Genomic DNA, 26,165 nt, shown 5'->3' on the forward strand with positions numbered 1-26,165 from the left:
AGGTGTACAATACACATTGAATAATTGACATTTGTATGTTGTAAAACTATATTACCAGTTTGGTTAGTGAACTGATTCATGGACAGAAATGTGTTTAGGAAAGCGTGCACATTGTGTCGATTTCAGTATTTGTGCATGAAATCTAGGATTTTGTACATCCTTATAATAAGAAATTACATTTTCGCAGGTATCTTTCCTAAACATGCACACAGAGCATAAGGTCATGTATACTGATCTATTTCTTTCTTCGTGAAACCCTAATTTTGCTTGATCGTGCGTCTTCAGTGGCTGGGTGTATAGTTCCCGCTTAATTTTGAACTGAGTTAAGCGAGAATGTTTTTAGATTCTATCAGTTGCCTGTCTTCCCTCGAACTGTGTGCATTGTGACATTTGTAGCATTATTCAGAGCATTACTTTGGAATTATCAAAGCAGAACCTTGAGTGACCCGCCATGAAAGTTTGCATGACCACAACATGCGTCTTGATTTTGAGGTGAAGTACCACAGGTGAGCTGCGTAAGTCCATGGATACCGATAACCTTCTTCTGCTGAGTGTGGAAAGTAAAACACCAATAGCGGATCTTCTGCGATATTCCAAATTTTCTTTGGAGGCCTAAGATTAGACCTCGTTGCTGTTTGCCGCACTCGGTGTGGTTTTAGGTCGCACCCTTTTTAAGAGTGAAAAGGTAACAGATCTGCGTGCTTGTGCCTAGTGACGGAGCAGGATTCTCTGATTTTGCTCTGACCTGCACGTTCCAATGGCGAGGTCAAGGTGACCTTTTGAAGCTAAATCCTACTGGTCTTTCTGGAGCCAGAGCCTGTCGGGCAGGGTAGATTGGAGCCTCAAAGCCGTTGACGTAAGACAGAAGACACACACCTTTTGCCGTTTGCTTGGGACATACCACATTCCGTAAGGGTGAGCAGGCCATCCTGGAGTGAGAAATTCCATAGCAGCAGCGGTCTGCTAAGACTATCCCAAATCCGTCTCAATGCCCCTTCTTAACTGCAGCTGTCTCTTGCTGACAGGCATTTAACAGGGTTGGGTTGAGAATCTCCGAGACCTGGTTAGACTGTGGTCGCCATGTATGAATCCGTGGCTATTGCAAACAAACAAGACACTGGTTTCCGTGAAGCCAAAGGCATTTTTCCCCCCACAATTCCCATTATTTCCCCATAACTTTGCCAGTTTGGTGCTATTCTGGCTGATGAGGGATAAATCCCGAAACTGGTCCTAGGATGCTTGTTTCCGGTACAGGGAGAACCTGGCTATGGAGTTCGGGCTGGACTGTTCCCATGAGGCACAGGGTCAAGCCTGATTTGCATATGGCCAGGTCTAAACTGGGGTGGCATGGTGAGCAAAAGAATGATGGATTTAACCCAGATCTCTTGACTGGGGGTGAATGTTTTGATTTGTTCTGCATTCCGTCCATCAATTGTGTCTTTTGCCTCTAACTCGAACCATCCTCGCTCACTGATATGATCCTTGACAATTGATATTACCAATTGCAAAGCTTCATATGTTTTTTGCAGTAAATTAGGTGGCAATATTTAGACTTTCAACACAAACTTTCATTATTTCACATTTTATTCAACAGAATCATACTGTTTTAAGGATGATGGCATGAATGTCTTTAGTGCCCATATTGAAACATTTTAACCCCCCCACCACTGAGATATTTACGTCTTCCTTCTCCTTGATATGAAGTTTGCGCTTCTGTGCGATATATGAAAGTCCCAACATGTCCCTCACATGTGTCCTTGTACATTGATGGTCACACATGACCTCGCCTAAAACCACCTCTTAACCTACATAGAATTCAGTTAAGTAAAATGTTTCAGGTTATATTTAAGCAATTGCAAATTGTCACATCTGTCTCTTTCCAGTAATTAAGTAAAATATAAGGCATTTTACATAGCGTACGAATTTTCATTGCGCGCAAAGAGGAGAAGCACAGCTTGAGAACCACCACTGATCTGCTTCAGAGAGCTGCCATCAAGGTCCTTCTACCACAGTACTTCAGTCTCGGCAGCGTCAGAGGCCCAGCCCTGCAGAAACTTTTTGGTTGTCATCCAAGCTGCGTTAGAAATAAGTGAGAGCGGCTGTAGCAGAGGCTGGGATCCACAGAGAGTCACTGACACCGTTCACCATTGTCTTGCATTGGAACAGTTGGGTGAATAGTGTCGATATGTTCTTCTGCAGCTCTCGGGCTGACGAAGAACCAGGAACCATAAGATGGCCACCTGAAGCAGACCCTGGCTAACTTGAAAGGTAAGTTCATTCACTATAGGGTACATTTTTAGGTCTTGTCTACCAGGCAGCAATAGATCTTTTTGTGGGCTTACCAAGTATGTATAATGGGCTCCCGACCCGCCCATTGCTTGTCATTGGTTGGCTTTATTGTCACTCTCATTTGCTTGCTCTGTATTTGATGGCTTGCCTTCTTTTTGTTGTGTTTGTCTCTTCCCGAAGCATATCCTCTTTACCAACCTTTTGATTGGCTTTCACTGCTTGCTTTTCTTTTTAGGTTAAGCATCCCCTGAGAGTCCATGAGTTTTCTGGCTCTTTCCCTCATGTACTTCTCCTCCATCCACCAAATATCCTTCCTCACATGTTCCAGGTTGCTCTCTGACGTGTGTGCTCCTTCCTCTACCCGCGTGCTGCCATTTTTTTTCTGCCGTCCACTCCCAGTTACCTTCCCCCACCCGTTCCTCCATTGCCCCCCAACATCTGTGATCCGTTTTTAGGTCTCGGCTAGCGAAGGCTGCGCTTGCGCAGTCTCGCTCGCGAGATTTAATGACTTTGAGAAGAGGGGCTTGCACCCGCCCCTCTTCTCTCCTGTTCTCCATTGGCTGGCCTCTTAAATGCTGGCCAGCCACTGGAGAAGAGGTCAGTCACTCCGATTATGCCCCGTCCTTTTCGGATCGGGGGCGTGTTTTTTGCGAAAAGTCTCAGGGAGGAGACAACAGCAAAACACGCCCCCGAATCCGAAAAGGACGCTGCGTTTCTCCGAGGCAGTTCTTCTCTGCCTCGGAGAAAGGCGGTGGTGTGCCTTTTGCTCTGCCTTGTTTTTCACGCCAATGGCTTACTCCCATCGCCCCCTTCTTCGCAGCTATGAAATACATACGCATGAGTCTGGAGCGCTTATCTGTTTCGGGCGACTCGTGAAAACCAGTGTACGTAGGGAGCGAGTTGCTGCACTAGATCTGCATTTTGAATGTATGCGTGCGGTGGAATTACACTGTACTTCACAGATCCTGAATTGTTAGCTCCTGATTCAGTAACGGTAAACCCGAATCAAGACCAATGAAGTGAATGAGACGTGATTGCGAAGAGCTGGTGCGGAGGTGCAGGGACACTTTGTCCCGGTGCTGCACTATTATTGAACGTGTGGAGGGAGTGTAGCTCGAACACACAAGTCCTCGTGAAAGGGCGCACGTGGCTTTCGTAATAGGAAACCTTTGGAACAGGTCTCCGGTGGCGCTGTTAATGTCTTTAGTTTCATGGCTGTATTTCGTGGTACCGCAGACTTACCTTCACTGTCTGTGCCGCTGCCATCATGATACACTGCGTCTGGTCAGGAAGTCTCTGCCGCTTGGAGGGCTGCGCGGTTATCATGGTAGAAGGAGGCGGCGTTTTCTCTGCAGATATCCCTACAGAATTTCGGTGTCCAGTAATACCAGCACTTTAGTTTTTCGCTAGAGCGTCTGCGATAGTGTTAAATGTAATCACCTAATTAAACATTTAATGGACTTCTTTTGATAAGATACGCCTCTCTTTTACACCCATTCCAACATGGCCGCCGCTTTCATCAGACGCCCTGCAGAAGGCGCGGCGATACGGCTTTTTATCCTTCGCAAGCGACAGCAAGCAACTTTAAAGTAAATTTTGATGGTGTTTCTGACTGTGCGAGTGGGATTGGTTGCAGGGAGGGAGGTTGTAAAGGGTTTGTGTTTTGTATTGTGATTTGCCTGTGTTAGGTTTATCAGAAAAAGTTATCCTGGTTTTTGATTTTTATACTTCAACTTTCAGTTGTTTTTGTTTAATCTGCTCCAAGTTCTGTGTTTTTTACTTGTGAGCGTTTAGGAGCAAACCACGAACAGAGGGCGGGAGGCATCGGAAGGGATGAACGGGGGGGGGAGGGTCATAAAGACGTGTGCGCGTGTAGGGCTAGGAGTGACCCACAAACTGGACCTTTATTCCAAACCTCGCTGCCGCGAGCCAGGCCGGCCTCTGCCCTCGAAGCCTTCATTCAATGCTGATCATGAATGAGCCCCGTCACTTGTGTTTGGTTTGAGGGGGGAGTGGAGGGGGCGGGCGTGGACTCCTCGGACACAGGTCCACCTCTGCGCCTCGGATTCTGTGAGCGCTTTTCCCAGAGCGATGGTCGGGCGTGTTCAATGCTTGTTGAACCTGGCATTCTATAAGTTACTTAAATGTCTCCTCGCCCAAAATGTCAATTATGATGTGTATTTATTTCGTATTGTTTTTTTCAATGAAAATTGCCTTTTTGAACGTTTTTTCAATCGGCATCGATTTCTATTTACACCCGCTGCTGAGTTCTGAATGTTTTATTTCGAAGTTATAGGGGCAAATCAACAGTGAAAACGGGGCAAACAAACGCTAGAGAGCGGTCGAGGGCGATCTCTAAACCCGCATTAAAATGCAGACAATTGCTATTACATTTTTCATATTGGGTTACTTCAAGCCAGCCAGAACTGCAACACCCAGAATGCACTAGGTTGTTTCATGAAATGAGTTGGAAAGTTTCAGGCATGGCTTAAATCCGTTCTAGTTAAACGCAGCACATTTATGGCGCGTGTTCGGGACATTGGTGTATTCAGAATGGATTTTAGCTCGGTTTCTTGAAGACCCGCGCCACTGGTGAAACGTCACATCCGTTGTAGTGAGCAGGCCCAGACTGACGCATCCCCCGCTGTTCGGGTGTGTGTGTGTGTACTTGCTGGGGTGCAACAGTCACGGTGGGAATTTTAAAAATTCCTGCTTTGAAAAAGCTTGTTTTAAACTTGTACGGCTTGTGCTGAACGGGTGTGGTTAGAAGGGGGTCCCGTGTCCAAAATGGGTAGATTTTGTGTACAAATGGTAGGAGCCCGTTCATACAAGCACAGCATATAAACACAAGTTTCTTAATCTGACATGTTGCTGAGTCGACTGTTCATTTTTTTTTAGCCCATCTCTGGTAATGTGAGTGGAAAGTCAGCCTTCGTGGCAGTGCTTAATTTGTAAAAAAAAAAAAAAAAAAAAAAAAAAAGTAAATTCAGTATGCGGAGTCATTTCTTCCCTGATTTTGCACTCAGGTTTTCTGATTCTACATCCGAATCCCAACCCAGGCAAAGTTGTTTCTGCAATTTTGCTACTTGCAGTGTACACCATCATACATTCAGGATTAGGATTTTCGGAAGTCATGCATGAAAAATGTGGAAACATGAAATATCCTGTGGTTCAAATATGTGAGAGACACCCTAGGCAAGATTGGGTGTAGTGATCTATGGGAAGCATGCAAGAACCACCCAGCCAACAGCAAATCCACGATCAAACCCAACTATCAGTTTAAATTGGGTCAGATTCCAATATAGGCACTATGAGGGACCAATTTCTCAAAGTTAAAGTATCCAACAGCCTTGAATTTTTTTTTGATGCTATCAAGCCCCTAAAAAAACTGGCTTTAATGGGACGTTTTTGCCCCACTTGTGGAGCAGAGAGGGAAACTATAGAGCATGTATTTCTCTGCCCCACCTATACATTATCCAGGAAAAAGTGGCTTATCCCTATTTGCCAGGTCATGGGCACCACAGCTCATATTATTGCATTCCAAATATTTAAGAACGATGTAAGTTACTTAACTGTCTATGCAGTATCCCGTTTTCAATTGGCAATGTGGAGAATCAGACTGTGGTGTACACAAGATAGAACGTCCCTAGCCCGTAGTGTACAGGCTTCTTTTAACATAAAACTAGATGGGTTTATTCATACATTTTTAAATTAAATTGTCCCAGTCGTGTTTATATTTTCTCCAGTCCTGTGAATTTGCTCAAAGATAAAAGCCAAATAATCATTAAGAAGGGAACTAATGGATGAACTATTACATATTTTTAACATGAGGACGCCTGACTAACAAGGGCTATAATTAGTGACTGCTTGAATTGTGACAAAGGTATGTCAATCCCATGGTTGGCTTACGTGAAAAGCTCTTTTGATGAGGATGGTCTGTCATATGCTTTTTCTGATACCACCACACATGTATCCATTAATAAAAGAAAAGTTTCATCAATGTTATTAGCACAATCGCTTGATAAGAGGGTTTTGGAGGAGTATAGGAAAGCATTGATTGGAAAATATCTGTCCATGAATACGGAGGTTACATCAGGTAGCTACATATCGAAACCAAGGAGGACCTGGGAGCGCTCTCTATTATTTAGATCCAGGGCAGACAGTAAAAGACCTACTTTGCTTTCCAATAGGGTATCACACCAACTTAGATGTGATTGCATGCCTGTGTTGTAATGGTGTTACTCAGTCTATGATTCACTTACTCTTATTCTGTAAATTTTTACGTGTTATACACGTAAAGCTTCTTGGCTCCATTAATGGGGAGAGAATGTGGCCTAACGGCTAGGGCGGTCACCTCGCAGCTGGGGAATCGGGTTTGAGTCTCAGCAGGGACGCTCCACATTCTGTGATTCTGGGCAAATCACTTAATCGCCCGTGCCTACCCAAAACAAGCATTTACAATGCAACGGTCTCGGCATTGTTAAAGTTAGAGCTATTGCCATTGCTCATGACAATGCCGTTTCTTTAAATGTTTTAAAAACAAAAAACATAAACAAAAATAATGTCATGAGCAATGCCAATAGCTCTAACTTTACCAATGCCGAGACCATTGCATTGTAAATGCTTGTTTAGATATGTTTACTATAACTTATTTGTCAGTGCCCCTCCGCCATAAAAACGGAGTTTTTGGGCTATTTAAATTTTTTATTTTTTATTTTAGTAAATAGAAAAAAATAGTGCATGTATCATTTTGTTGGCATGCGCATGTGTGGTGAGGCATATGTGCTCCTCCAAAATGACACATCCGTATCATTGAAGATTTTGTTTCAATTTTTTTGTTTTAATTTTGTCTGATGCTGCTGAGGATTGGCGAAAAAATGCTTTTTGCTGATGCTTCACAGCCATTAGGTCCAAATGTCGAGACCTAATGGCTTTGAAATTGCTTCCTTTATGCTGTCCAATGAAGGTATGGGGGAGGTGAGGAATGATGCAAAAAAAAGTACCATAAGACTATTCATTTGAAGGAGTCAAGTGGTGAAGGTTATTGCAGTCCATCTCAAAAACACAGCTGATAACATGAAACAAAAGCATTCTAGAATGGCTATTGGTGATTTTTTGAGCTGCAGGATTAGGAAAAATGTTTTTTTTCCCTCCCCACTGAATGCCCCATTAAGCTTTACCATAAAAATGTGACTCAACTTCTAGTACAGTTAGACAGTTCTAGAACTTGTTGATGATGGACAGCCCAGCTGGGTGCAGAAGAAGTTTTTTTTAAAGAAATTGACCTCCTTTGGCAGGAATCATCGTCTTCTTCCATGTGATCTTCCAGGCCTACCTGCTGTGATGCTATGGGACAGTGCTTAATTTGAGCCGGTGGTTTCCTGTGCTCTGCACCAGCACTTGATTGTCAACACTAGCGCTTGTGACAACTGCCACTGTCTGGCTAATTTAGAGGTGACCACAACAGTCAATTATTTTTTCAATATGCTATAAATAATTACTATTACCTGCCTCCCAAGCCATTCTCGTAGCTTTGGGGGCCTGGAATAGTCTGAAGTGTCACACGTGTAGGAGTGTGACGGTTAGTAGCTGCGTTGTTACTGTCACTGGCAGCATGACCGGGGCAGTGTGTGTTGCGCAAGCCGCAGTGGCCTTTGACGAGAGCCCTGGCACTTCTTTTTTTTTTTTACAAATTAAGCACTGCTATGAGAGCAGCATTGCCATTGGCCACATGAACAATGAAGAGGGAGATATCGTTCCTTGCCTGGACGTGAAACTCTATGGAACACCCTGAAGCGTCTCCTATTTTCCCAGCCCTTCCTGCGGCAGCGAGGGATCTGACGATGGAGATGCCTGGCCGCGATGCAGCATTGTCCAGATGAGGGGTTCTCCGTGCCTGGTGTGCACAGTACACTTAAGGCATCTGAGTGCTTAGGCATTGTTTGTTTACTCCCTCGGGATGAGCAAGAAGATTATCCTGGACACTCCTGTTCTAACTTACTCCGCTCACCTCTGCCTCCTTCTTGCACAAGCTCCTGGTCCTCCGAATTCCGGCTTGGCGTGGGTGGTGTCTGGATCTCTGGTGCACAGTCCAGTGCTCATTGCCCTTCTCTTCAGTACCTGCAGCCTTTATAGTGGCTTGCCGGACTCTGCGAGAGCACAAGGCACAGCAAATGACCTGTGCATCGCCTTTGATGTCTGTGGAGGGAACGTTTGTGGGACTCCTTCAGCTGGGTTGCGTCTGATCAGAGCATATTGCACCGCTTACATTTTGCATACAGCTCTCAACATGGAGGAAGTTGTTTCTAAATAGAAACCTGCCATCTGCCAATTAACTACAGTTCTCTACACCTGATCCTTGTTTTCTGAGCATCCCTGATGAGTGGAGATTGAGGGTGACCAGAGATGGAGGCTGATGAGGGAGCAGAAAGCGGTCCATACCTGGGTTGTGCCCTGTTTTGTGCTCTGTTGAGCCAGAGATCACCCCTTGGAATTCCACTGCTTGTTTTTTCTGAGCTCTTTGACTTAAAAGACATGGTAAGGTTTCAGGGGGTACCAAAGCCAAATATTTACTCCGAGTAATAATTAGAGCAAGAAAAAAGGCCCCTCAGTGGAAGCAGCGGTCTACACTTCGACTTTCTTGGCCTGCGGCCCCGGGTTCTACATCTTCATGAAGACTCTACAGGCCTTGACATTGGCTGATGTAAAGATTCCCTGGGCTTGGGAGTTCTAAGCCCCAAAGTGAGCCGTAAGGAGAAGCTATTTAGAAGAGAGAAGTGGCACGAAGTAGAGGTGCCTTTGTGCCTCGAGGCGTGCCACTAGGCACCGAGTGCTCCAAATGTGATTGTGTCCATTCCGGCTGCATAGGTCCCAAGTGTGTTGAACTGGCACTGAGTTCCTCGCCGCATCACAATGTTCGAAAGTGTGTTGACTTCCGCTCTGTGATGCAACTCTGAATAGTTTTGCAGGCAGTATGAGGAGCTAGGGGGGGGGGGGTAAGCCTTTGACGCTACCCCTCCGCATGTAAGGTGGGTGTCGGGTAGATCGAGCTAGCTTGGGCGAGGGTCGTCTCCTGCATCAACCGCCTTCCCAGGTCTGGAAGTTCGTACAGGCTTTTCTAGAGTCGAAGGTAACTTCTGACTTCTCTGATCAGAAATTGATCATCACAGAGTAAGCCCTTGCCAGGGGAGTTGCTTGTGCAGAGCTCCAATGCTTCCTGTGTGTACATCATTCCTGTGGGGTTTTGTGCTAAGTTAGCCTCGTTTTCTGCAGGTTTTTTAGGGGTCCTTGGGCTGGTTTGGTGTGGATTCTGGTGCACTACTAGAGATTTTGTGCACTTAGTTTGGTTCCCTTCATGCGCTTCTTGTAGTTTTATTTTGCATAGTTAGTATGGTTTCTCGTGCAGAACTGGTCGCGGTTCTAGTGCAGTGTTACTGTACTTGCTTGTGCAGCTGCGATAACCCTTGACTTGCAGCTGGTGGTGTTTTTTGTGAATGATTAGCTGTTTCTGGGCTTGATTTGTACACAAGATTAAAATGGTTTTATGAGCTCAGTTAGTGGGGCTACTTGGGCGCAGCTCATGGGCTTTCTTAATTTGTGGACATATTTCACTGCATGACAAAGACGGACTCACCCTTGACACTGGTGAATGCCCCTTTATTTTTATTTTTAAAGAAGGGGTGCCCACCTGCCTTCCCAAACTGCTGACAGGCATTTCCCCACCTACAACTGCAGCGCTATCTAACTAGGCACTAAGCAATGCGGCGCAAAGTCCGTATACCGCAGTTTCTGTTGCAAATGTGGAGTCATTTCATGGGCTGGTGTGGGTTTCTTGGTCAGGCTACTGTATGTTCTTTGCAGGTATAGTTTCGTTTCTCACGCAGGGTTGAAGTGTGTTCCGGGCTAGTGTGGTTTCTTATGCTGAGTTAGTGTGGCTTATTCGGGGTTAGGCTTGTTACATGTTCAGGGTTAGTGTGGCTTCTCGTGGGGGGTTAGCAGGGTTTCTTGTGCACTCCTAGTGGGGGTTACTTCTGCACAGCTGGTCTGATCTCTTCTCCGTAGATAGAGTAGTTTCTTGCATTTGAATAAAGTGGCTTTCCGCACTTGGTTTTGTGTCTCCGATGTAGTTTGCCTTCTAGTGTGCCGTTTCTTGGACAGGGTTGGGTTGGTTTCTGGTGGGAGCAGATGCGCTTCTTGGTCAGGCCTGTAGTGGTTTACTGGGCACGGTTGATGGTTGGATGGTTTCATGCTTCTGTTCAGGGTTGGCGTTGTCTACTGAACAGAATAACTTACTCTACGTGTATTCTTACACTTGTTGGGGACAGTTAGTGCCTAGTGCAGCGTTCTGGCTTCTTGGCGTCGTCTGCTGTCTGGGCTTGCCTCTTTCTCCAGTCGGGTCCTTGCAGTTTTTCGCGGCCTGCGCTGCATTCCTTGCAGTGCGACCAGAGAGGGAGTAACGCAGACCGCTAATGGCCTGCGCTCGGTGCTGCCCTCTTGTGGTGGAGGCCCAGAGGCCGGCGGGCTGCGTGGATTTATTAGGAGAGGGGCGCAGCTGTCAGTCTCGGCGCGGATATTACAGAACGCGACCAGAGTGCAAAGTATTGAATAATGTAGGACGTGTTCTCGAAAAACTCATTCGGGAGTATATTTCACCGAACATTCGCCGGGCTGTCATAGCGCCTTACTGCTGAGGGCCCGTCATAGCGCCTTACTGCGGAGGTCATGTGAAGCACGGGCGGCGGAGGCGGGACACATCCCCATGCCACGATTTCCGCTCTAATTCCACGACCTGCTATTACTTCGCTGTCCCCTTTACCTCAGCATGGCTCTGACTGGGTGGGCCCTGGGCTCTGTGCCGTCGCTTACGGCCTCTGAGTGCTAACGGAATATTCTGTTTTCCCGTCGGCCTCCTAGCTCCGAGGTGAGCTGCTCACCCCGACGGTAGTGCAGGCCTCACCATGGCTCTGACTGGGTGGGCCCTGGGCTCTGTGCCGTCGCTTCCGGCCTCTGAGTGCTAACGGAATATTCTGTTTTCCCGTCGGCCTCCTAGCTCCGAGGTGAGCTGCTCACCCCGACGATAGAGCAGGCCTCACCTGTATGGCTGACCCGAGCTCCTATTCGTGCTGACGTAAAGTAATCGTATTAGTACTTTAGTGTCTACAGCAACGCACACCACAAACCGCCAGGTTTCATGGCCCCCGAGTGGCCACCAACCAACCCAGCTGGAGCGACCCGAGAAGGACAAGAGCCGGACCCGCCACGAGCGACGCGGAGCTCAGATCTGCAAGCCACACAGATCTCCGCAGCGTGCGCTTAACCCACTGAGCTACCTTCTAGGAATGAATCATTCATTGGCGCCGTATTATCCGCCAATTGAGGCGATACAGCTCCGGGAGTTCCATGCCCTTCTCTCCCCCCTCCACGGACACGCGACGGCCAGTCGGCGCCCTCGCCACATCCCCGTCCCTGCCCCTCGGCCGCTCTGGGGGAAAGCGCTGCGATTCAATTGTCTGCAGCTATTTCCCTGGAAGCCAAAGCTCTGCGGCCGGAATGCAATAAGGGCAGGTAATGACTGTCCTGTCCCCTCAGCCCAGACTAATCTCCCGGCCTGCGCACGGTCACACGTGGTGCCCGCGGGGGAGGGGGCTGTGCTCTCGCATCGCTCTCCTCAGATTGCATGTCCGTGTATAATGGGAGCTGTGTGCGCTGCCTTGGTGCGCGCTTTCCATCTGACGCCGTGAACTGTGCACGCAGCGCCAGATAATGTGACAATACGTCAAGTGTGTACTCACACCGCCACAAAGCGGAGATGGGTATTCACTGTGCCGTAATACGAAGTTACTGTGCTCTCTTCAGGCCGTAACGAGAGAAAAATCTCACCAGGCGGAACCCGCGGTCTGGGTGTAAGTGCAACGCCCGCGCTGTATAGATGGGAAGTACATTATCTGTGCGATGACACTGAAGACGTATTTTCTTCTGTCTGTGACGAGTTAAAAAGTCTGCTTTCCCATTATGATTTCTAAAGTGGATTTTATCCCTTTGATAATGAAGTCAGCGTGTATTCGTGAAGTGGGCACACTTTGTATGGGTATAAATGAACGAGGTTCAATTTCCCAGGGTGCCGCTTCAAACCCCAGTTATTTCCTGCCTGGAAGCTTTTTTCCTAAAGAAATCCCCCATACGCACTCGGCTTCCTGGGCGACCCTCAACAAAAGGGGAGCACCATATATTTTTGGGATATTAGGGTTCGAAGAACAAAGACCCTGCTCTTATGAAGAAACACCTACACATTTCAAATAAAAACATGAAACAGCAAAAACTAGGGCATTATTAAATCAAAAAGCACCATCCTATAATAGGTGAGCAATTAACAACGGAAATATTGCATATCAACAATAGTAAACATTTGTCTTTGCCTACCAATATGTTATACTATTTAATTTCTGACAAAAAGCGTGTTAATTATAGCCAGGAGTGTTTAAGGGAAAAAAACATAAGAGTGCAGCGTTGGGGGTGGCGGGCGGGGGTGGGGGGCACACATGGGGTGAGCTGGAAAACACATGCACTCTTGTGGAGTGTTTAAGCCAAAAGAAAAAAGTAGTTTTCCACAAGTAAGCTGTGGAAGGACAAAAAACAGGACATGTTCCAGGGGAGGAGCAGGCGCAAGGTAAACAAGGCTAGCCCTTAGTAACAATGGTAAGCAGTGGGCACGCTTTACACCCACTGTATGAGCGGACAGTGGGTCTTTCGCGATCAGACTCCATCACTGTCTGGTAGGCTGGACCTAAAAATGGGTTTTCGTCTTTTTTTTTATTTTGAGGTGTTGCCATAAGTCCAACAGCTATGCACAGATAAGGATACAGTGCTCGTTCTGCCATAGGACCAAGTTGCGCCTCACTGATGAGTCCATAAACAATTAAAACAAGAACTTGTCTTTCGTGTGAGCTCTTTTTTAAAAACTGTGGTTCGTGCTCGGTTAACAATGTCTTAAAATTTATATGGACTATTTTCTATGTGTAAACAGTACCTTATTGTATAATTGTATGTTTTCTTTCATGTATTGTGCTTTTATGGATTGATTCTGATCCGAATAAAGTTTCATTGACTTGACTTGACAAGAACAGGGCTGCTTGTGTCCCTCTTCAGAGGGGATGTGCCCAAGCTGTTTGAGCTGCACTGTCCTGTTGGATCAGAACCATGACTGATTTGCAAATGGTTGATCCCTGTCTGGAGTGGCATAGTGGGCAAAAAATGCTGACTGGGTCACGGGTCAAGCGATTGCCAGCAACGAAGATTTTTGCAAGCATTCCACCCATCATCCTTTGTTGTTTTAACTTTCTTTTAGATGACATTGTGAAAAGTGGTTATCTTTTGTTCGATATTACGAATAGTGGGAATGTGTTTGTTCCTGCTGTCGTGAATGGAAAGAGTGTATTCTTGTAGCGACGTTGAGGAAAGTATTAATTCACTGTATTATAAATTATCAAAGGCGTGAGAGTTTATCTTGCCATCTACACTGTGAAAGGGCGTATTGTCCATGTATAAATGTTGTAACTTTTTTAAGTTGGTGTGAAAATTGTGCATTTTTCCTATTGTGTGTTATATCCTCCAGATATTTGTGTATAGTTTGTGTGAGGAGCTTGTGTATTCTTGTGATATTAAAACATGTTTATTTATTTTGTCATAGAAAGTGTGAATTATTTATACAATAATGTTTATGAAGTCTACTGTTGGCAATGTGAATAATGCATGTTTTTCATATGGATGAGAAGGAATCCGGGATCCTCCATGTGATAATTTTATTTACTTTAAGTGTTTAATAAAACATCACTTATTATCATACAATAGCTCGGCAGCGCTAGTGCTTACAGAATAAGGGAGTGAAACATATGCCAAGTATGAAAATAAGCCACGCCGTTGAGAGTCCAGCCAGTCACATTCTCAGCTTCTGAATTTTTCACTGCAATCACACAATCACATGTAACAGTCTTGAGCAAAAGCTTTCTTCAAAAGATCAGTTTGAGCAATTTCCTGAGCAGGAGGTGGTTGGACTCCGCTTGGAGATGTGGGTTCTACAGTTGTGGGCCTTCGGCGGTGATCAGTGGCCCGCCGCGTTCCTGATGGTAGGAGACGGCGGTGGCAACAGTTGTGGTTGTGCTGATCATGGTTTGACTTTTCTAATCTGAGATACCATTGTTCATGAAGGCTTGTGGGTGAACCATCCTGTCTCGACTTTGATCCTCGCCACGAGTATTACTTACTTTCATGTATGCCCGCAATTTTAGCAAACGCCTTAGGATTGTTTGAGCCCATACAGGAACTCTCTAGTGAATCTGCAAATTTCAGATCGCAAAATATTTTTGGTTCAAAATCTAATATTGGCTCAGGGAACAACACACAATGTGGGACCCCGTGCCTTTTGTTACGAAAAAGTGTGAGTTAGATCGAGGTGTTTTTTCCCTTTGAATATAAAGATATTCGAATACTCCAGATGGGCACATTTCATCGGATCCACAAACCCCCCACTGAAAAATGCACGTTATTGATTCTGGAAACCGTGTTTCTGATTTTATTGTTTAAAATTCAAACTATCTAGAATCTGCAATATTTCTTGCCCCTTCCGCGAACCCCCTGGCATTTGCTTACTTGGTCCATGAAACAAACATGCTGATAGGTTTGTAAAGCATCCTTGTTGCTTCTTTCCATCTGCTGTGAGCCCACTTGACTTCAGAGACCACAGGAAGTTTTAATAAATTCGTTTTGTACAGAATAAAATCCCAAGGCCGTGTTGCTTTATTTAACATTGTAGTTTTTTGAGGGCGTTGGAGCCTCTAAAGTTGGGGTGATAGCAATAGGGTCCACCCACACCTTTTTGCTAAAGATCATAAGAATATTATTTCCATTTTTTGTTATTTTCAGTTTCTTGGCATCATTCGTTGTATCTTTGCTCTGGATCACAATAAGTTTACCCAACGAAGGTCACACGGGTTCGCTACTGGATTTTCAGAATAAGCACCAATTTATTCCGATTTAATTTCATTGTATGTAAATTTCCCTGCCATGGATGTGCTGAAATCTAGCCCCGTGGACCACTGCAGAGCTATAATGTAGGTCCATGCAGCACAATAATTTGTTTTGGTTTTTCCAGCCTCCGTATTGTTAGTTCTATAGACACAATAGAAATACTATGTTCTGCCTGCCAGAGTTAATATTTATGTGATGTTTATGTGGATGTACTGGAAGGATTATATTTGGCACGGCTGAAGCCCATCATGCCAGCATATCTGAGCACTATAGCCATAATACAAAATATTAAGTACCAAAGGTTGGTCCATGTGTTCTCTCTTCAGTGCTGTAGACTCAATTGAATGATTATCATCTGCAGATATGAAGTTGGTCTTTTGTTATGTGTAGCTTGAGGTTGATGGCAACGTTGATTGACGGGCACTGCAGCAAAGGAGAACGCAGAACCCAAGCAGAATCCTAGGAAATGTAAAGGCTCAAAACTGACCAACGACTATTCAAGTGGGCAGGGTTTCACCACTACCCCAGGGCAGAGGGACCCTGGTCTCAAGTGGACAGGGTTTCACCGCTACCCCAGGGCAGAGGGACCCTGGTCTCAAGTGGGCAGGGTTTCACCGCTACCCCAGGGCAGAGGGACCCTGGTCTCAAGTGGGCAGGGTTTCACCGCTACCCCAGGGCAGAAGGACCCTGGTCTCAAGTGGGCAGGGTTTCACCGCAACCCCAGGGCAGAAGGACCCTGGTCTCAAGTGGGCAGGGTTTCACCGCAACCCCAGGGCAGAGGGACCCTGGTCTCAAGAGGACAGGGTTTCACAGCTACCCCAGGGCAGAGGGACCCTGGTCTCAAGTGGGCAGGGTTTCACCGCAACCCCAGGGCAGAGGGACCCTGGTCTCCAGTGGGCAGGGTTTCACCGCTACCCCAGGGCAGAGGGACCCTGGTCTCAAGAGGACAGGGTTTCACTACTACCCCAGGAGAGAGAGCCCCTGGCCCCAAGTGGGCAGTGTTTCACAACTACCCCAGGGGATAGAGGCCCCTGGCCCAAGTGGGATGTGTTTCACCGCAACTCCAGGAGAGAGAGGCACTGGCCCAAGTGGGCAGTGTTTCACCACTACCCCAGGGGAGAGAGGCCCCTGGCCCAAGTGGGATGTGTTTCACCACTACCCCAGGGGAGAGAGCCCCAGGCCCAAGTAGGCAGTGTTTGACAGCTACCCCAGGGTAGAGAGCCCCTGGCCCAAGTGGGCAGTGTTTCACCGCCACCCCAGGGGAGAGAGCCACTGGCCCAAGTGGGCAGTGTTTCACCGCCACCCCAGGGGAGAGACGCACTGGCCCAAGTGGGCAGTGTTTCACCGCCAACCCAGGGTAGAGAGCCCCTGGCCCAAGTGGGCAGTGTTTGACAGCTACCCCAGGGTAGAGAGCCCCTGGCCCAAGTGGGCAGTGTTTCACCGCCACCCCAGGGGAGAGAGGCACTGGCCCAAGTGGGCAGTGTTTCACCGCCACCCCTGGGGAGAGAGCCCCTGGCCCAAGTGGGCAGTGTTTCACCGCCACCCCAGGGGAGAGAGCCCCTGGCCCAAGTGGGCAGTGTTTCACCACCACCCCAGGGGAGAGAGGCACTGGCCCAAGTGGGCAGTGTTTCACCGCTACCCCAGGGGAGAGAGCCCCTGGCCCAAGTGGGATGTGTTTCACCGCCACCCCAGGGGAGAGAGCCCATGGCCCAAGTAGGCAGTGTTTGACAGCTACCCCAGGGTAGAGAGCCCCTGGCCCAAGTGGGCAGTGTTTCACCGCCACCCCAGGGGAGAGAGCCCCTGGCCCAAGTGGGCAGTGTTTCACCACTACCCCAGGGGAGAGAGCCCCTGGCCCAAGTGGGCAGTGTTTCACCGCTACCCCAGGGTAGAGAGCCCCTGGCCCAAGTGGGCAGTGTTTCACCGCCACCCCAGGGGAGAGAGGCACTGGCCCAAGTGGGCAGTGTTTCACCGCCACCCCAGGGTAGAGAGCCCCTGGCCCAAGTGGGCAGTGTTTCACCGCCACCCCAGGGGAGAGAGCCCCTGGCCGAAGTGGGCAGTGTTTCACCGCCACCCCAGGGGAGAGAGGCACTGGCCCAAGTGGGCAGTGTTTCACCGCCACCCCAGGGGAGAGAGGCACTGGCCCAAGTGGGCAGTGTTTCACTGCCACCCCGGGGTAGAGAGCCCCTGGCCCGAGTGGGCAGTGTTTCACCACTACCCCAGGGGAGAGAGGCACTGGCCCAAGTGGGCAGTGTTTCACCGCCACCCCAGGGTAGAGAGCCCCTGGCCCGAGTGGGCAGTGTTTCACCGCCACCCCAGGGGAGAGAGCCCCTGGCCCAAGTGGGCAGTGTTTCACCACTACCCCAGGGGAGAGAGCCCCTGGCCCGAGTGGGCAGTGTTTCACCGCCACCCCAGGGTAGAGAGCCCCTGGCCCGAGTGGGCAGTGTTTCACCACTACCCCAGGGGAGAGAGCCCCTGGCCCGAGTGGGCAGTGTTTCACCACTACCCCAGGGGAGAGAGCCCCTGGCCCGAGTGGGCAGTGTTTCACTGCCACCCCAGGGGAGTGAGCCCCTGGCCCAAGTGGGCAGTGTTTCACCACTGTCGTGTTTGAGTAAAGCCCCAGATGGGTAATGTCTCGCGTCTATCCTGATGACTAATGTGGCCTGCGTGGCTGGGCAGTAGTTGGCTGTTACCCTGGTGAAGAATGCGCCTTTAGCCTTTAAGGCAGTGCACGCCTGTGGGCTTAAAGGCATCAATCGCCAGCCCTCCTCCTGTGGGTGATGTGTGATGGGCCAGGCAGCCCTGCGCGTGCTTCCAGGGGTCTATCTGACAAAGGGCAACCTCCCTTCCTCCTCCTTTCTGGGGGTTTACAGGGCAGCCCGAGTTTGAAAAACATTAACCCTCTTGCCCGGGCGGTTGAGGACAGTGGGCCCAACGCTTCCCCGGGCTCTTAAAGAGTGGGATGTATCCCCTACTTCTTTTAGGGCTCGGGGATGTTACTGCCCTCTCTGGCTATCCTCGCATAGCAGAACCCCACGGAGGGAAAACAAGGACATTGGGGGTTTGACGAGGAAGTCCTCTCCTCCAGATGGGGTTAAAGAGCAGTGTCCCCAAAGACGTGAAGGGGCAGTTACCACTGCCCCGCATCTGGGCAGTGCCAGGCCCTGTTCGGCAAGGAGAGCCCATTCACCCCAGAGGGTTTGAGGCCCAGTGCTCCCTCCCCCTCCCTCCGAGCTGCAGCCCTCGTGCCTCCCTCGGAGAGCGGCAGCCCCGAGGCACTGAGGCCAGCGAGGGCGGGATTGTCCTCTCCCTCCCTGGCTCTGCGGGGAGGGGGTGGCGGTGGCCTGTCCATGCAGCTGAGCCTGTCACACAGCCATTCACACTGTCACTGCTGGCCGGCCACATGCGCCCCGCCCCCACCCCTCGGACGCAGAGCCCTCTGCAGACCCAGGGCTTCCCTCGTACACACAGCCCTGCACAGGCACTCTCGGCTTCCCTCATACACAGATTCCTGAAAGCACCGACCCGGGGCGTCCCTCGCACACAGAGCCCTCCGCGGACAGCTCGCTACCTCACACCCAGTGCCCTACGCTGATACCCACATACCTCGGGCCCCCATACGCACACACACTCATGGGGCTCTCACGCACGCCGAGCTCCGGAGCCCCCTCTCTCCACGCTCCCTGCCTGCCCTGAATATGGATTATTTTGGCTGCCTTCTGGGGAGAGTGTGCCGGAATGAGGAGGTAAGGCGCTGCCTGTGTAATGGGGGTTCCGCGAGCTGTGGGGGCGCGTTAGGTCTCGCTGAGAGCGCTGCGCTGTATTTCTTACAGGGCTGGTGTGACCCGCAGCTCAGGATGTTACCGCCTGGCTTTTGAAATCCGTTTTTGGCTTCAAGTTACTTTGTGGTTTGACGCGTAGGCAGAAGAGGCATGGAAATGCATTCATTTTAATCGCACTTTGTGTGTGTGGTAGGGAGACCGGGCTTGCAGGCCATAAAAGTTCATTTCTCCTAAGTTACTGATTAATTATATTTTAGGGAAGAGCTGTGCTGGGGAGGGACGCTGAGCCCATGGGGGTGCACTGGTTAAGATAGCCGTGTGGGGGGGGGGGTCCTACCGCACCCACTGCTTTAAAGACTGTTGGGGTGATAGAGTTGCGAGGCAGGGGTGCAAAGCCCCTATAGATGATGAAGGCATCTTTATGTGCGTCTAGAGGGGGCGGGGCGTTCCTTGTGAAAATGTACTTTCCTCAGCTTCTGTCGAAGCCTCAATTCTGCCCTAAAATCCCGCAGCTGAAATGTTATCGGAAACATTCCAAAAGCCATCCTTGGAATGCGCTGCGACACCATGCCAATGACACTGTGCGCTGTACAAATAAGAGTGCCATTTCTTCTGAAACAGATTTGTCTAGGAGGAGGCAGTTTGAAAGGAGCATTAAACATATACCAAGGCTATGCCTGCACCTCAGAGCCCGTAGGGGGCGGTCCTTGTTTTTAAGGGGTGGGCTGGGGGTTGTCATTCCATATTGATGGTCCCGGGACACACATTATCCGTATGGACAGGAAGCACATATCGATTTTACGGAGTGCTGTACCTCGCTGTGCATTGGGGGCAATACAGCCCCCCAGCCCGCACCGCAGAGCCACAAATACATGGAAAGGTTTCTCCCAGGAAAGGAGCAGCTCATAGCGAAACCAGGCGGAGGCCAGAAGGGCCGGGAGACCATGTCACATGTCAGATGAGGGTGACGTGTGATTGACTCTGTCCAACCCTGCTGGCCCCTCGAAGGCCCCACTTGTTTGGATGTATCTGAATGTCTGTGTACGTCAGTCAGGCACCTCCCTGAGGTCTGGCTAGGGATCGCAGTGGGCGCGGGTGGTCTTCGTGGCACATGAGCCCCCCTGGAGATGTTCGTGGGTGCAGAGCGGTCTCATCTCAGCTCCTAGTGCGGCTGCGGCCTCAGCTGTGAGGGTGATCCATGCATGACCCCGGGGCATGACCAGGGCGTGCTGCAGAAATGGACCAACCAGAGCTCCCGGCCCAGGGAATCCCTGCAATCATGCCCGGGTGGGAGCGGCACGCGCCTGTGGCCCCTCCGTCTATGTCGTGTTTACTCCCTGTCCAACATCCTCGAGTGTGAGGAAGGTGTAAATCCTGCGTCCCCCGATGTCACCAACTCTCGCTTCTGCCTTCCCTGCATTGCACTGTCCGGTGCCACCTTCAACATCCCGGGCTGCCCTGTGCCCCGTGGCAGAGCCCTGAAATGACGCCGCACCCAGTGGTGTCTGTGTGTTTCATCCAGCTCTGGTGTGGAACCGTGGCAGAGCCATTCACAAGTAACGGAGGGGCAGCACGCCAGCGGAAGTGACGTACAATAGAAATGGAGATCCTGCTATCCAGGCCACTGAGTGAGCACAGAGGCGGAACCACCAGTGGAGGCAACAGCGGACTCCAACGGTGAGATGTTTGCGACTGACAAAGGCGTGAGTCTTAGTTGTAGAGTCCCAAATGTTGGCAAGCAGCTCCTGGGACGTGGGAAGCGCTGCTTTGAAACTTCTGGGTCAGTACTTCTGGGTCTCCATCCTAAGGAAGTACTGCTTCCGGGTCCCAGATATGGACAACAAACTGCTTCCGGGTCCCAGACAGGGACAACAAACAGGCACGCTTCGGAGGTGTTTCACTGTGCAGAGACTTGTAGGTGATGCCAGATAGTCCAAAGTATATTCTGACTTCCACTGGAAGGCTAGGACATCCCTGGGGGATCTGGGTAATGTATTTTTTTTTATACATAAATCTGGTGAATCTGGTACCCAGGTAAAGGACCTCTCTCAGAAGCTCTAGGGAGAGTTTGGGAACACCTACAAACAGGGCATTTCAGTCGTCAATGTGATACACAACCATGAACCACTGTTTGACAATTAAAGGGGAGTGGTATAGTTTTCGCTTCTTAACCCCGTGTCAGTGGTAATAACATAACATAACACGTGTACTTGTAAAGCGCACGTTCACCCATACGTATCTTGGCGCTGAATAACAGATGTTTATTGTTATCCAACTCAATGGTTCTCATTTTATCGAACTCAGATGGATGAAAGGCTGAATGGACCTGCCGGGATTTGAACCTGTGACCATGAGGTTGAAAACAGGCCCCTTCAGTGGACGCATTAATCCTCTGAGCCACCAGACCCGGCATAATAGGTTGTTTTCACTGTGTGCTTGATCTGCCTGCAAATGTAAGATGTGAGTCTGAGGTAAACCCCATTGAGTTTCCTTGTTTGGTGGTGTTAGGAGAAAATTCACATATTTTTTATGCCGATAGCGGTGAGAGTTGAAATGTTGATTTTTTTGTGGGGGGCGAATAAGTAAGCATTTTAGGTTGTGGTGTGTTCAGCAAGAGCATTAAGGACGAATCATTTTCAGACTGAAGTGGAAGATGTTTAAATCCAATGGTAGAGTCCTACAATCATGTTTGTCCCAATGGTAGCGCCCAACAATCACATGTACCAGTAGAGGTCCAACGATCACCAGTCCTACCGGTAGAGCCCAACAATCACATGTACTAGTAAAAGTCCAACAATCACCAGTCCCACTAGTAGAGTCCTACAATCATGATTGACCCGATGGTAGCAAACTACTGTTGCCTATACCAGTGGTAGAGCCGAACACTCATGTGCCCAAATAGAGTAGCCTGGTAAATACCTGTCGCAATGGTAGAGCCCAAGAATCACATGTACCCTAATATAATAGCCCAATAATAACATGTCTAAAAGTGTAGATCAATACATTTAGGAGTCCAAATGGTAGATCTGTACAAATGTACTTTCCCAGTGGAAGAGCCACTTGATCTCATCCCAGCGGAAGATCGCAACCATGGCGTTGACATTCACAATCGCATGCCCCAGTGGTGGACCCCGCAATCTCCTCTCCCAATGGTAGAACCCGTCTGTTAAAAGGGAATGAGTTAAGGGGCAACAACTCTGTTTTGATGGTTCCTGTCGTCACCGCCCACCTCCACCAGGTGTGCTTAGGAAATGACCCAGCAGTACATATTCAGATACATGACATGAGGTGCTTAAACAATATCCCTGAGTGATCACAGTCACTCTGCAGGCGCCTCACTGCCCCCCTTTCTTCTTCTTATATAAGTGTTTTGTCGTTGGATCGATAAAGTTGCTGCGGTCAGAGCATGCACACAATTCCAGTATCTCACCTACACACATGCAAATTTACTGTTGATTCACCTCCTGAAGGGATCCGGTGGATTCCGAAGTCAGTTACAGTTGACCCTAGGAACTTCAGAGCGAACAGGGGCTGCCTCAAGTTTGTAAGGCCTGCTCCTTCCCCAGCACCAGCAGGCCTGCTTTGCTGTCCCTTGTTTCTGGTGGACTGAGAGCCACATTTGAACCTCACGGCCAGACGTGTGAGCACCCAGACGGAGGTAGGCCTAGTGTAAGTTGCGGAAAGGATTGGTGGTGGGCACGTGAGCACCTGCCGCTCACGCCATGTGAGTGCGTTTCAGCTATGTCGCTGTGTCCCGTTAGTAGCATGCTACGCGTTGGCTTTTCGAATGTTGTCTTGGGTCTACATTTTTATGATAACGGCCATCTTTATAACACAAATCAAGTTGCCCCCTGGCACAGGGACCCCTGTCACTAATCCCAGTGGCATTCGCCCTGTTAGCCTCAGAATGATCGGAGGGTAAAGCATTGTGCGGCCTGCATGTCAAACACAGATCACAGCAGTGGGCACTGAACTCGCTGAGCTATCTAACCAGCTGTGATGGTGCATTGAGTAACCAGGAATGACTCCACGCAGAACACTGGTTAAGGTGAGATGCGCTTTCTCGGGAGAAACTGAATTACAGATTAGGCGCCTGATTGCACGTGATCCGATAAACTCGGATGCCTGTGCAAACACTGTTCACCAACACCTCTGTGCCGCATTTTTATTGGGTGCGGTAATTATCCAGGGGTGCCACCTCTGCAGAACGAGCAACTGGCCTCTCTCCAGGCCTAGGTTAGCCGGCACACTCACCAGCAACCAGCTGAGATGTTTTTTGTTACCTTTCTCATAGCATGGCATTGCCACGTTGACTACCACATGAACTGTTAGCCCCACAGACTTTAATCAGGGTTGTTTGCAGGGCTTTAAGTGGACCGGGTCCTGCCGGTGCTCACCACCAGCAGTTCTAAAAAGTAGGTGCTGGGACGGGTCTTTATCGGGCTCTCCATTTTTGCCCTCACTCCTCAGGTGATTTTTTTTTTATTACTCTTCAGGAATACCAGCCTTCATTGCCTTTGATGTAACTTGAAAGAGACTCGCCATAGTTCTTTCAAAGTCTCATCATGTCAGAAAGCATTTTCAGTATGCTATAGAACGAAGCCATAGTTGCTGCTTATTTATTTTATGCAAATAATAACCATTGACAAAGCCAATAGTCCCGGCTTGTTGTAGGTTTAATGTTACTTGTTGTGTTCTTAATCTGGATGCATTGACCGAAGCAGTAAAATACCACTCGGACGACACACTATGCTAAACACTGATTTTCAGTTTGTGTTTTAAGCCACTCCCCTAATTACATCAGCCACGCCCCGTTGAGAGACCCTCCCCCCTCCAGTTTTTTCATCCCACTTAAAGCCCTGGTTGTATGGACTTACTCTTTAGCATTTGATCTGCATTTTTCAATTTTATAGTTTTTTGTGGCTTCTGATTGATGAATGTGGGCTCTTTATTAGTAACTAAAACTTGGTTTGGAACTGTAAGCTCTTTATCTGTTTGCTGTTTGTAGTGTGAACTGCTGCTGCCTTGCACAGACCCTGTATATCTCCAAACACCAGCCTTCGTGCTTGTCTAAGCTACCAACATTTGAGCCAAGGGGAGTCCCGGAGGAGAGAGGTTTTGTTTCCCCATTTAGAAGCTGGGGTCCTTTCACTAGTCTGTCCGGCAGCTCAGACACAGCACAGACAAAGTCTGTTCTTTCTCTCTCTCTTGTCTGCTTCCCTCTCTCCCTCCCTCCCACTCTATCTGTTTCTCTCACCATGCACCTCTCTTGTCCCTTCTCGAATTCATGACCTGCTGATCACTTCAGATGTCAGCAGCGCGCATTTAACTCGCCGATCTGTATCGAATGAATGCAGCGAGTCAGCGCTTCGGACCTGGAAGGCTCGGGGCGTGGGTGTTGGCAACACAGAACAGACGGGATGGTTCTGGCCAGACGAGGTTAGTTTGCTCAGGTCAGCTGCCTGTCATAGCAGCTGGAGTTTGAGCCTGGGACTGCATTTCCCAGTGTCTGCCGGGATGGAATCAGGAAGCTGTTTCCTACACCTGAGGCCTGATGTGCTTAAGTTTATCTCTGGCTTAAGACAGTCTTTGGAATGGCATATCCAAGAAAAGACAGCAGAAAATCAATCAATCAGGGTTCTTATAGAGCGCGGCTAATCTCCCGATAGGGTCTCAAGGCGATGGGGGGGTGGGGTCTGCAGTTCAGTCAAAGAGCCAGGACTTGAGGTCCTTCCTGAATTGAGGCAGAGAGGGCGATTGCTTGAGATGTAGAGGAAGAGAGTTCCAGGTCTTTGCGGCGAGGTAGGAGAAGGGTCTCCCTCTGGCCGTGGTCTTGCGGATCCGTGGGATAGTGGCCAGGGTCGGGTCGGCGGAGTGGAGGTGTCTACCGGAAATGTAATACTCTCAATCTAGGAAAAAAATGCCTTTAGCCAGAACAAAACCCCACAGTAAGTCACAATCATAAACTGCTCTTGTGACAGTATAATTCGAGCAGACAGACACATCTCAATACATGTCGGGGGAAGGGTATGATCTAAAACTTTAATACATTTCAAAAACCTTTACAGCATTCCTCTTACCATGAGGATTGAATCTGTTTTGCTCCATGTGTAAACCTCCCTAAATTCCTCACTCGCCGAGTTTGCCCATTACATGATTACTTTGTATTTCCCTTTACCCAGTGCCACTGGAATTATGCGGCAGGAGAGGATCAAATTATGCGGCACAGTTGACTACATAGTATGTGGCAAGAAAAAGCAAATTATGTGACCTAAAGTGACACATTTTGTGGTAGTATTTCTTCATTATTTTGTAATTTTCCCACATGTTCACACTGTCTAAGCAAACAGTTAGCCTCATTAGTACAAGTTTTACACCCAAATACAGCAGTAAGCAACTGTTTTTGTTAAAATCTGCAGGTTATGCAGGGGATGATGAAATATGCTGTAAATGAGGTAGATCTACAATCCTGCGGAAAACACAGCTGTTGCAGAATCGCATAATTCCGGTGGCCCTGCTCTTACCTCTGCTCCTATATTTAATCTCCTCGCCCTTCTCCCTTACAGACCCTTTCTTTTTCCCTCACACATGTGTTGCTGTCACTTCTCATCTGGTCTCTAAAGTGCTCAGTTATCCCTCTGGGTGGAGTAACACTACAAATAAAGGAGTCACTGTCAAAAACACGCAAGGAGTCCTTTTTTGGTTGGTGCTCTCTTTACCCTTTTCTTTTTCTTATCATTGTGCTCATATTCGAGCACTAGACGAGGGAACCTCCCTAGATCGATTTTGTTACTTTTTTCAAAGTTCTTCTTGTTTACGTTGGCTCCTGGCTGCCTAAATTAGGAAATCAGCATAATTTGAAGTAATTTCCTGCATGTTACAGTGGAAAGCTTCTGAGCTACAGGAAACCTCTTGATATCAACATCCACAATGTCGTGACCCCTGCTTTCCTGAATAATTGTGTATATGTATGTATTGTAGCACTTTCTTAGCACATCATCCCCCTGGCGAAGCCCTAAAGTGCTCCGATTTGCATCAGGATCCTGACGCACTTTCAGAATGTTTGGTTGACCA

The 26,165-nt window shown here is 48.7% G+C and overlaps 1 protein-coding gene across 2 annotated transcripts in view; it reads left to right on the top strand.

Moving 5' to 3' along the window:
- LOC146856418 (fidgetin-like) overlaps nt 1-26,165 on the top strand; it is a 328,115-nt gene that overhangs the window by 117,482 nt on the left and 184,468 nt on the right. Inside the window, exon 1 of one of the 2 annotated variants that reach the window (XM_085654558.1) lies at nt 18,751-19,055. The exons of the other annotated variant lie outside the window; for it this stretch is intronic. The gene's annotated coding sequence lies outside the window, so the exon portion shown is untranslated. Of the gene's footprint in view, nt 1-18,750; nt 19,056-26,165 lie in introns of those variants that run through there. 2 annotated transcript variants of the gene reach the window in all.

Source organism: Triturus cristatus, chromosome 4_1 (assembly GCF_964204655.1).
Source record: "Triturus cristatus chromosome 4_1, aTriCri1.1, whole genome shotgun sequence".
Classification (NCBI taxonomy): Eukaryota; Metazoa; Chordata; class Amphibia; order Caudata; family Salamandridae; genus Triturus; species Triturus cristatus.